Source organism: Marmota flaviventris, chromosome 16 (assembly GCF_047511675.1).
Source record: "Marmota flaviventris isolate mMarFla1 chromosome 16, mMarFla1.hap1, whole genome shotgun sequence".
Lineage (NCBI taxonomy): Eukaryota > Metazoa > Chordata > Mammalia > Rodentia > Sciuridae > Marmota > Marmota flaviventris.
The window spans coordinates 72,031,456-72,043,975 of NC_092513.1; positions in this window are offsets into that span (position 1 = coordinate 72,031,456).

A 12,520-nucleotide genomic window follows, 5' to 3' on the forward strand; every position below is an offset into this window, starting at 1 on the left:
CCCTCTTGTTTTTAAAGAGCACAGAGTTTATTAAAAAAAAAATTCTAATGGTGGCAAGTGTCATTCTTGAAAGGTATCTTTTATGGCCCAATGGAAATTTTAACTGAATGTCATTTTCAAGGATTCCAAAATGCCCTCTGAAAGGAGCCAGCAAATATTCTGGAACAGTTTCTGAGAAGGGGTGAAGTGGCACCCACCCCCTTTCTCCACAGAAAAGTCTTAACTGGGCTTCTCCCAAAATCTTCACATTGGCTGATTTTAGGACTGTCATAAAAAGAGTCTCTACATAAAAGTTCAATGTAGATTAACTTCCTATTTTTGTATTGCCCTGTTTACCTGGACACTGGCCGGGAAGGAATCAGCACTCCAGGTGCTGGACACCCCCTTACTAGTTTTTCACAAACAGTATCCAGTATAGTAGTTTGTAGAAATGTGTAAGCAAGGCCCCTGGCCTTGAGCTGGGCTTCACAGAGATGACTACATTTCTAAGATAAGATAAGTTACTAGTTGGGCTCCATGGTAACAGCTGGCAGGGGAGGGAAGAAAGGGGAGGAGAAGCTCTCCCCTTCTCAGGTGCTGTCCTTGAAGGGTTAACTTGCCCAGAACAGTGAAAGAAAAAGCTGCTTTTGTGTGAACTTTTGCAGACTGTGAACTTCTGAGCCCCTCCCCTCACTTGCTGGGTATAAAGTTCTGAAACTCCCTGAACTCGGGGTTCAGGGGATTGATTGATTACAGCAAAAGCTGTGCCCTCTGAACCTGGCTGCAGCCAAATAAAACTGTTTCCTGCTATCTTTGGTGCCTTGCCTCATCTGTCCCCTACAACAGGGGGAGACTCCTGGCACTCGCTCTCCATGGTGGTACTAGTCTGCGCATGTTCTAACATAAAGTTACAGATGTTTGCGTGTAACCTGTTCTTTAAATCGATTTTCTCAATTATATACAACATACTCTAGGAATGCACGTGAGTTTCTACAAATAATTGATAAAAATACCGCTTACCAGTTACCTAATCATCAAATCAGACAGTCAGGGCCAAAGGATGTATGGAGCATCTGGGAGGCCACCGTTAGGAATTCGGACATCATTCTAAATGCCTGGGGGTGGTGGTGGGAAATCCAAGAGTTTTAAGACTGGGAGGGATGTGGTCTGATCTGATTTAGGTTTTTAAAAGATCACTCCTACCTGTAAGAGGAAGGGGAAGCGGTGGAGGGGTGAAGTGGGTGGGACTGGCTAGGGGGACATCACAGAGGCTCAGCAGGCAAGAATGCTGGGTCAGAGCCCAAACACTGGTCTTGAGCTGGTGATCAGTGGGTTGAACTGAGGAGGCGGAGTGGATGTGAGGGGCAGGAGAGGGCAGCGGGCGGTGACAGGCTTCTGGTTGGTGGATTTGAGAAGAAGGCAGGTTCGTTACCTGAGGACAGTTAGGGTTGGGCCAGGCTAACTCTGCATCTCTGGGTCCAGCAGGGAAAGAAGCATCAGTGTCACCAGCACCAACCACACCTGCCAAAGGTCACTGAAAATACATTAGGGAACATCATCTTGGACTTAATGTTAGTCCTTTCCTTGGAGCTTCTTGAGATCAAATGTGTTCAAATATTCAAAGATGCTCTTTGCAGGGCAAGCAGTACCTGGAATTGAGCTCAGGGGCACATGACCACTGAGCCACCTCCCCAGCCCTATTTTGTATTTTATTTAGAGACAGGGTCTCAGTGAGTTGCTTAGTGCCTCGCCATTGCTGAGTCTGGCTTTGAACTCATGATCCTCCTGCCTCAGCCTCCAGAGCTGCTGGGATTACAGGTGTGCACCACCGCACCTGGCTCAAAGATGCTCTTTGAAATGCTAAGATGACAACGTGGATGTCAGACATCCTTCTTGTCACGCCAGATTTCCTTTAGCTTCTGCTAGGCTAAGTGGTGTGTCCAAGCTGGCAGGAATGTGCCTATTTGGCATTAACCAAGGACCTAAATAACATCATGGCCAGACATGCACAGGCTTCGGTGGCCAGGGTTACCATTCTCTGAAATGCCTGCACTCTGCTTTCTCCCTGACCTTGTGACAGTTTTGCACCCTGGGGTTGAGGATAGGTTGGAAGAAGGCTTTGTCTCCTCTGCTTCTGCAATCACAACAACACATTGAAAAACAGGTTTTTAAAGTTGAAAATTGGAGCTATTAAAGATTGTTCTGGTGACTTTTGTGTTTATAATGGTTGGTGGCTCCTGAAAGAAAACAGACCTGAGGGCTAGTGGATCTGAGTGGACACCTTGGCCAGGGTTCAGAGGGGGGCTCTGTGTGGTCGAGGCAGCCTGAAGGTCACAGAGTTTTCTCTATGGCTCCTAAGCTTTCAGTGCTCTTTATCTAGAACACCCCTATACAAGCCACAAACATATTCCTAATTTTCTCTTTGTTCTTCATGATCCTCCTGCCTCAGCCTCCTGAGCTGCTGGGATTACAGGCGTGCACCACCGTGCCTGCTAATGTTTTAGATTTTGCATTAACATTTTTATACTTCTAGGATTGCTTTGGTGTGAGATGCGACAAGGGAATCCAAACATTGCTTTTTTCTATGTGGCGAACAATTTATTTCGACACATGGTGTCTCCCCACGTTGCCAGTCTTATGTAGCTGGGGCCAGTGGCTGGGCTCTCAGAGCCTGAACAAGGCATGCATCTGGACAACGGTTCACTAAAGGACTAGGGTGAGGTGAGTGAGATGACCAGCTCTTTCGAGTACTGTGCTAAGTACCTCAACATATGCCAGATTAAACCAGATGAAATGGCTGGGTTTTGAATAGAAAAAAAATGGCCATGTATCTATAGTTTTTATATGACTCAAGCTAAACATTTTCTTACTGAAATATATTTAATCTTTGCAAAGTCTCTGTATCTGAGAAATCATTTTATTATCAAACAATAACTGCTCTAACTGAATTATGCTGCATATGAGGTGGGGTCCACCTTAACATCCCATGATGACACATGTCACAGACTGAAGGTGGAGAAGAGCCCCGTAGTCGACTTCCAATGTAGAGAATTCTAGGCTCATGCAAAGTGCTCATTAGTAGAAAAGGAATTCCCCCCACCCCCGTGGGTCTGTGGATCCTATGATTTCTAAAGCATGAAATTTAATCTACAAAATTATTACAAACTGAATAGTTTGTGAAAAATGTTTGCAGTCTGAGACATGGAGATCTGAAATTTAGCGCTTGCTTTGTGAACTTGATTCTTTTCATTATACAGTTTTCTCTTCTGCAAAGTGAGATTAACAGCATTTACCTTTTTGGAGAAGTTGAGTTTTAATGAGTTAATGTCTGCGATGTGTCTGAATGATCCCTGGCAAGGAAGAGACACTGAATTAATGTTTGTCCTTTTTCAACTCTTCCCTAAGGCAGAGTCTAAAAACCACCCCCTTCTCTCAAGATTTGACAGCTTGAAACTTTAAAAAAAATTGTATTTCTTGTATGAATATTGATATGTGGGCAATTTTCCATCACCGGCATTTTGACAGCTTTTTAATACAAAAGGACTGGGAGATTGCAATCCAGTTATTTTCCATGAATAATTTCACTAATGCAATGAGCAACTCTACCATCAGTGAGCTAATTGTGAGTCTTGGACTGGGGCCAGGACTGGGGGAAGCAAGTGCTTCTGTGAACCTGGGGGTAAAACTCATGGGCCACCCAAAATCTCAGTAATAAGAAAAATAAAACCTCAGCACAATGTTAAAAATAAAAATTAAAACAAAAAATCCATGATGAACAAAATGCCAGCATTTTAGATGAAGGCAGGATCTGGCAGGGTCAGGACTAAGGTAAGGATTAGTGAGATGACACTCTTTGTTAAGTACTGTGCTAAATATTTCAACATGTGCCAGATTAAAACAGATGAAATAGCTGTTTTTTTTAATAGATAAAAATGACCATATGCCTGTAATTTCATATGACTCAAGATAGACATTTTCTTATTGAAATATATTTAATATTTGCAAAGACTCTACATCTTAGCATTCATTGAATTATCAAACAATAACCACTTTCACTGAATTACAATAAAAAAGAAAGTGAATTTAATCCTATAGATATTGGGGAAATCTGACCATCAGCCTCCTAAGTGTTTGGCACAGAGGATTTAGGTTCAGGAGCTGACGGTAAGGTCAATCAGTTCAAACTCAGAATCTGCAAAAGTAAATAGGACTTTATTCAGAATCATAAGAGTTGCAACTTGGAAAACACAGAGTCAATTACTTTTAAATCAATGTTCCAAGAAAGGCCGAAAGGGGGGCACTAATATTAGTATGAAGTATTGGTTTATTGCCAGACAGTAATAATTCATATTCTCTCTCTCTCTCTCTCTCCAGGGATTGAAGCCAGAGGCACTTAACCACTGAGCTACATCCCCAGCCCTTTTCATTTCTTATTTTGAGACAGGGTCTTGCTGAGCTGCTTAGGGCCTCACTCAGTTTCTGAGACTGGCTTTGAGCTTGCGATTCTCCTGCCTCAGCCTCCTGAGATGCTGAGTTATAATCCTTTTATGGTGAGGTTTCTGTTGGAGTTGAGGATAAGTGCTGGCTGTGTCACAGGACCTGTGTGACCATTACAGAATGCATCTGCTTAGTAAAAATGTCCTTAAAACAAATTTCTGAAAACCTCTTGTGTCAGGTAGCTTTTTGTTACTGTGTCAAATTACCTGAGAAGAACAACTTTAAGGAGCAAAGTTTTTTTTTTTTTTTTTTTGGCTCACAGGTTTGGAGGTTTCTGTCTGTGGCTGGCTGGCTCCATTGCTTCCAGAAGCTCATCCTAGCAGAAAGGAGTGGAGAAGGAAAGCATCTCACTTCATGGCAGCTGGGAAGCAGAGAGAGAGAGAAGGAAAGGGTATAGTCTTGGAGAGGCTGCTCCCTTCTCTTGAGTGTCTGTCTCAGCAGATGGGCTTTTCGGGTTACTCATCTGCATGGGTCCCATCAGGAGTTCTAAAAGGCCACCTTGGACCCAGGTGTCTTCTTCAGGCCCTAGTTCAGGTGCCTCACACTGACCAGCACACTGTGGATCTCAGGCTCAGCTTCTGGGAAGGGGAGGTGAGCAGCCAGCTTGCACACTGCCTCACGTGGCCTTGGGGGTCAGGGCCAGGCAGGGGTTTCATGTCAAAAGGAGAAAACCAGAAGACCTGGCTTTTCCAGTAAGTACCGATGGGTAGAAATGAGCCTGGCTAGGCAGACAGGTGGGGATCGGGGTGCATTCTCACTTTATATTTGAGGAAACAGAGAAGTCCAGTACTTGGACGCAACTCTGGTATCTATGTTGTGTGACCTTTAGTGAGTTAATTAATGTCTTCAGCTTCTGTAAAATGTAAAACTGTAAAATGAGATAAAAATCCTTCCTAAGGCGCGTGCCGTGGCGCATGCCTGTAATCCCAGTAGCTTGGGAGGCTGAGGCAGGAGGGTCCCAAGTTCCGAGCAAGCAGTAAAGCACCCCTGGGTTCAATCCCTAGTACCAAAAAAAAAAAAAAATCCTTCCTGAATCCACATGGCTATGGAAAAACAATTTTTGACCAAAGTTCCGGGGCCATGCAGTGGGAAAAGGAAATTTTTTGCAAAGAAGGGCTCTGGAACCACTGGGCACATGAAAAATTGAACTTTGCTTCATGCCTTGCAGCACACACAACTACAAACTCTAAATGGTTCAGAGACCTAAAGGTAAATGCAGAAACTGTAAAACTTTTAGAATGAAACAGAAGAACATTTATGGGACCTTGGAGTAGCCGAATTTTTCTTGGATAAGTTACCCAGAGAGGCAAAAATCCCCACGAGAACAATCTGAAAAGTTGGGTTTCAAAAGACACTGAAACAAAAGTGAGAAGACTGGTGACGGAGTTGGAGAAAAGATTTGAGAAACACAGACTCAGGCAGAAGGGACTTTCTTGCTGTCTGAGCTTGATGTCCAGCCTGTAATTTTATGTATGGTTTCCTCACCCGTACGTCGCATCCTACTCTTTAAAAAGCCTTTGATTTGTTTCCCAAAGTATTAAAAATAAATGAAAAAGCCTTGTCCTAAAATTGCTTTGGGGACATTCCCACTGGGAATGATAATACAAAAAAAAAAAAGAATGCTTGTGCCCTGAGATGAGAACACTGTTGTTTGGTATTTGCGTTTATTGCTTTTTCCTGGGTGTAACACAGCCTGAAGACTACAGAGTGCAATTGGAATGCAGTTAATAAATGGATCTTCTCTACTAGCCCAAAGCAGTCGATAAACTGCGTTTCATGTAGTTCAACTGAGATTATTGTATCCTATGCCTTACGCTCTGAATCTTCACCGATTTTCATGAAAAAGATTCAGAATGCAATTCCATCCTGATCTCCATTTTCATACACAGTAAAACAGACATGATTACAATATGTTTGAGATGGTTCTGACCTACAGAATGTAAAGGATGCTGGACTAAGGAAATGCCTCCCATCAAGGACAAGTGTAGAGGTCATCTATATGATTCATATTTACAAGTGAAGCTCTTTAATAGGAGTTATAGATTCTAGAGTGTTCTCTGCTGTGTGGGCAGAGACTCAGGCTGGTTTGACCCTCACAGGCACATGGACACTGAATGGTGAGGAGAGTGTGGCTAAAATCATGAGTGGTGTGTTTATCAGTAATTATCTAGAAGCTCTGGATGCCCAAGAGAGCATCGTGGTGGAGGGCGAGCTTGGCAAGGACGCGTGGAGGGTTATGGGATGGTGAGGGGGATGTTAAGTGGTTGGCTTTGGGTGCACTTTAAAGGTGCGTTTGCTTTCCCTGTGGGGGCACTTACTTCCCCACACAGGTCCCTCCACGTTCAGTAGGAACACCTCTGTGTTGGGATGAGCATGACTTGTGGAAGCTGATCTAAGAACAGAGGGCCACAGGAAAGAGAAGACAAGGGACGAGTTAGGGGCTCCTTGTGGTTTTCATCATGTGTGATGTCTGTCCCTGGAGAGTCCTGGCAAGGATATCCGGCCTGCAGTGCCCCTGGGAAGGCTGAAGGAGAGGGAGGGTGAGGCACCCTCCAAGCCTTTATCAGCCAACAAGCTGTGAGTTAAGGGGCAAGAGCCAACAAGAAACCTTACACCACCTCTTAATGACTGCAGGCCCAGGAGTGCCTGTGCCCTCTGCCCCTGTGGTGGTCGCTAACTGACTCGCTGTGAGACTCCAGAGGCTTTTCAAGGTTCTTGCATCCTTGGGGGTCCCTGTCTCCTTTATGTCAACCAATAGGTCGATGAGAAGCTGGTGTCAGTGGTGGCATCAGAGCATGGCCTGCTGGAGAAAGAGGAGCCTGGTGCCAACAGTGTCGGATTTAGAATTGCATTTGGATGCTCAGTTCCGGAGGTCAGTGGGCCTTTGATTGATCTTCTGCAACCCCGACATTCGCACGGTGCGTCCCATCAACATGCACCTCCCGGGCTGCACTAAGAAGCCTGAACTTGCCTGGCACGGTTCATCCCAACGGCTCGGGAGGCTGAGGCAGGAGGATGGCAGGTTCAAGGCCAGCCTCATCAATTTAGCAGCTCAATGAGACTCTGTCTCAGAATAAAAAGGGCTGCAGATGTGGCTCAGTGGTAGAGCACCCCTAAGTGCAATCCCCAGCACCAAAAAAAAAACCAAATTTTGACAAATTTAAAATCTTTCAGTAAAGATGACAGGGTTGGATTTTAACATTAAAAGGTATCAGAGGGAAGTTAGAGCAGAAGCATAAAGAACAGGTGGTGGTCGTATAAGCTCAGAATGAAACTTCATGAAATGAATACGTAGAAGGTGGTGACGGGTTAGTTGTAGCAGGACAGGGTGGGTCTGTGGATGGTGACCAGGAAACGTCAGGAAGATTTGATGAGGGCTAGCCATTGACAGAGAGTTAGGGTTAGGGTGAGAGAGGGGATTCAGGGGCAGGAAGAGGATTTAGAAGAAGCAACGAACTTAGTCGAAGATAAGATGAATCTTAGGTCTCTGAGAAAGATCCAACTGCAGGTCTGTGGCTTGGCAGAAACATCTGGATTAGAAGTCTATATTTAAAAGTCAGCAGAATATGAGAGATGAAGACAGGCCTGTGGATTGATTTTAAGCTATTCAACAGCTATCTCAAGGTCCCAAACAAAATAGGAGTGAAATTTATGTCTTTTGGGTTTTTATGACAAGGTTGAATACAAGTTGAAAATTTCATCTGAAATCCAAGGTGCTCCAAATCCTGAATATTTACTGTGTCAATATGATGCCCAGAGTAGGAAATTCTGCACCTGACCTTCTGCAATGGGTCACAGTTAAAACTTAATGCTAGCTGGGCATGATGGTGAAATTGTTAACTCACAAATAGTCTCTTTTCAGTTTCATGAATCCTAATTTCACACTATCCCAGTGGCTCTGGAGGCTGAGGCAGGATGATCGTGAGTTCAAAGCCAGCCTCAGCAAAGTCGAGGTGCTGAGCAACTCAGGGAGACAACTGTCTCTAAATAAAATACAAAAAAAATAGAGCTGGGGATATGGCTCAGTGGTTGAGTGCCTGTGCTCAATCCCTGGTACCAAAGAAACAAACAAACAAAAAAAAACAACTTAATGCTATACATATGAAGTATACATGAAACAAATAAATTAATAAATTCCATGTTTAGATTTGGGTCCCACCCCCCAAATTTCATTATGTATATGCATATATCCCCAAATTTGAAAAAAAAATACCAAATCAGAATAATTTCAGATAAAGGATACTCAACTCTGTTATATATATAACAGAGTTGATGTTTTGATGCTTTGATGTTTCCAGTTCTGGATATAATATGTGAAATTGCCGTAGCTTGGATAGTTTGAAATTGTTAACTCACAAATAGCCTCTTTTCACTTTCATGAATCCTAATTTCCCACTATCCCTGTGTTTGTATGTTGTCTTTCATTGTTTTGGTGCAGTAATAGATGTTTAGATCTCAGAACTAAGTACAAGACAGTGGGGTTGGGCTATCTTCGTGGCTCAGGACAGTGTTTGAAACAATCTTGGATTGGTTGGGCTAGATGTGTGTGGGCAGAATCGTACAAAACCTTTCCTGGCTCCTCGTGAGGATCACACCTGAAACAAAGACAAGGGGAAAGCATGTCAGGTTTATTTAATTAGAGTTTTACACATCACAGGGGCCCTCGGAGAAAAAGACCCAAAGATGGCGAGGGATATATACATTTTTTATGCTTAGGTTTGATGACGATGTAGACCTGTGCTTGGACGGTGAGCTTTGGTCTGGAGGGGGAATAGACAGACTCGTCTGCTGGATTCTTCTTGGCCTCGGTGAGCACTGATTCCCCCAGGGTCCAGCAGGACATCTCTGGAACCAGAGTCTTGCCACTTTCATTCAGGCCAGGTAGGTCAGAGAAGTTCTTTCGGGCCAGGTCCTATACAGGACAGCAGGGAAAGTCAGAGTGGCCCTTTTGTTTTTGAAGTTCTCCCCCTCTCCTTCAGTGCAAAACACCAGAGTTTTGTGAATCCTGATCGGTGGAATGTGGAAAATGGAACAGAGTCTTGACCTCTTCACTTGAATGTGGCACCTTGGCCACTACAGAACTGAAAGCATTTGAAAACACGAAATTCAGAGGAATTGGTGTGTGGCAGACTGGATCCTCTACTGCCAGTGACAGTTACACCAGCCGTGCCTGGTGTCCGCAGGAAGTACATCGTGGTCACCAGCAGAAACCCAGATTCACCAAAAGGCAGCAATTGAGCAAAAATCATATGTTGTATGAGTTTTCAGTGAGACAGTTTTAAACACTTATGGCATGGGTCTAAAATGTCCTAGAGTTTCATCAGATGAAAGAACCTATTTCCATTTATTAAAGAAGAATTTAAGTGACCACCAATTGTTAGTACTGATAGCTCTGCACTTTCTTCCTCTACCCATTTGCAGCGTGTACATTTACTACTGAAACATTCTGAGGGGAATTTCGTCTTTACACTTACACGCTAACATTCTAGTAAATCCTCATGCCCCTGTGATATGACATCTGATGTAATTTTGCAAAAGAAATTATCAATAAACTTTTATATGTAATTAAAAATAAAGAGCAGAGTTAATAACCAAAATCTTTCATCTTGACATTTTTATTCTTGCAAGTTTTTTTTAAAGCCCTTAATTGTGCTTTTCTCTAACCAACTAAAGATTTTAAATTATTTTGAGATAGCTTGACTTTCCGTGTGAGTGAAGGTGATTTTTATCATTTGCATTGATAGAAAAAATTAAAAGATAAGTAGGAGGGGGAAAGAAGAATAACCAAGAGGAACTGGGAGATATTAAAGAGAAGAAGAAATCAAGGCGTTTCCTACATTCTCATGCAATTGAACATTGGGAAGGACTCAATCATTAAGTGGACAGATTTCCGTGGAATAAGAACAGCAAAATACCTATTTCATTAATGCAGAAATGTCTGTGTCTTCAGTCTCTGTGCGTTGATGGAGACTCTGAGGCTGTCCTGCAGTGTTCTCTAGCTTCTGAGGGCCACCAAGCCTGCAGGGAGGGACATGTATCCCATCTGCTATTCCCCTAGGTGTGGCTAAGGGGTCTTTTGTTCTTTGAGTTCCCAAGGAGAACATCATTTGCTTTCCAACAGGAAGCAATTCTTCCCTGCACAGAAGCAAACACTGGGGCTCTTATGCAGGGATCACACAGTAGATGACCCCAACCCTAGATGACCCCGACCCTAGATGACCTCGACCCACCTATTCTGTTTTTTCCTGCGGTGTCTTCATATGTTACCTTTCCTAGGTGAAACCTAGTGTTTGAGCCCTTGGCTGCTCTAAACCCAGAGGATGATAGCAGGGGAGGGAAAAGAGGAATCAAACTAATATTTATTGAGGACCTAGCATGAGCCCAGCACCATGAAAACGACCCCCTCCATGTCTGTTATCTTCTTAAATTCTCATGGTCATTCTTTGGGACAAGTGTTATTCTGTTTACAAATGAGGAAATAAGCTCATAAAAGATAAGCAGCATGCCCAGGCTGCACAGAAACTGCAGAGTAAGGATTTGAACTCTGGATTTTTTGAAACCAATGTCCTTCTCTGCTGTGTCATGCTTTCTCCTGTGCAATGGGAAAAAAAATATCAATTTATCAATAATTTATTCTGTTTTGACTTCCAAATGAGATCTGATGTGCATATGCTATACATGATACCTAAGAATAAGGTGAAAACAGAAAGCCATTCAGACCAAGGGGAAAGGATTACACATGCAGCTAAGCTTAGTACGATCACCAAAATTACAGAGAGTTCCTAGGTCTCTGTTAGCTGAGAGGAAGGTGAGGGATGGAGGGTCCCAAGGCTCTCAGGCATTTCTCAGGGCTGACCTTGGGCTGTGATCTGACCTCCAGAAGTGCTCCAAGGTCCTTAGGAAAGATCACCTTCTGTTTTGTTGAGTTTAGGTTTTTAAAAATTATTTGTTTGTTGTTTTGCTGATAATGAACTATATCAGGAATTTATTCTGTACCAAAGGAAACCATTGTGAAAACACAGTAAGTTTACGTGATTCTCCAGATTATGCAAATAGATGCTGTTTGCATATGCAAAGTTCTGATAAAATTCATCATGTCAAACTTCTGATAAAATTTAAGGGCATATTATGAAATCGCCATTCTTGAAAGTCTATAAATAATAAATGAATCCAATGGAGGCTAAATACTTTGCTATTCAGTGGTCTAACTTGAATAAAAGAGAAAATCCAGAGAATCTTTGGTGTGCAGTCCTTAGGTCATTGTGTGTAAATACACTGCAGATCGGGGTGTTTTGTTTAATTTCCAGGAAGCTGTTTATATTTTGCAGATTTAGGCCTCAATGCACCTCTTATTAAAAAAAAAAGAAAAGAAAAGAAAGAACCAGAATATTGCCACAGGGGTCCTGAAGTATAAATTTTATAGTCTGGTTACACATGAAATAGTTCTAAATATGCCAAATAAAGCATATTAGAAAATGCACCTAAACTGTGGAGATATTTTGACAAGTGGATAGTATTGTATTTTCTGGAGTAACTTTTTATATTATAGATTATATAACCCCGCCTGTTTAGTGCTGCTAACAAGCCTATATTGGAGGACTCTAGAATTCTTGTCAAATAGGGGGACTGAGGCAGAACTGGGATCCCGGCTGGGAAGTCTGGGACACTGTGGGTGTGCTCCGTCGCAGAGCCTCTGTTGTCAGGTTATGAGTGAGTTTACCACAGTCCATGGAAAAGAAAGGAGATAAAGCAGCAGCCCCTCCTGAGAGATTTTAGACCTAAACGCTAGAGCAGTCTTACATTCACGGGGAACTGAGATTCTTTCCTCTGGATGAAAAGTCGGAACCGTGTCCCTTTTGCTTTGACTGTTATAACAACAAAATCTTTTAAAGACTTCTGCAGTGCCAGACTCCACTTCAGGACTCTCCTTTTATTCCAGTTCATATTTTTTTTCTGTTCCTGATTTTTAAGTTTAAATGTATTTTTAATCATTTTTTTTTCTATGCTAATCTTTCTGTTCAAATGATCTGGAAATAGGGAGAAC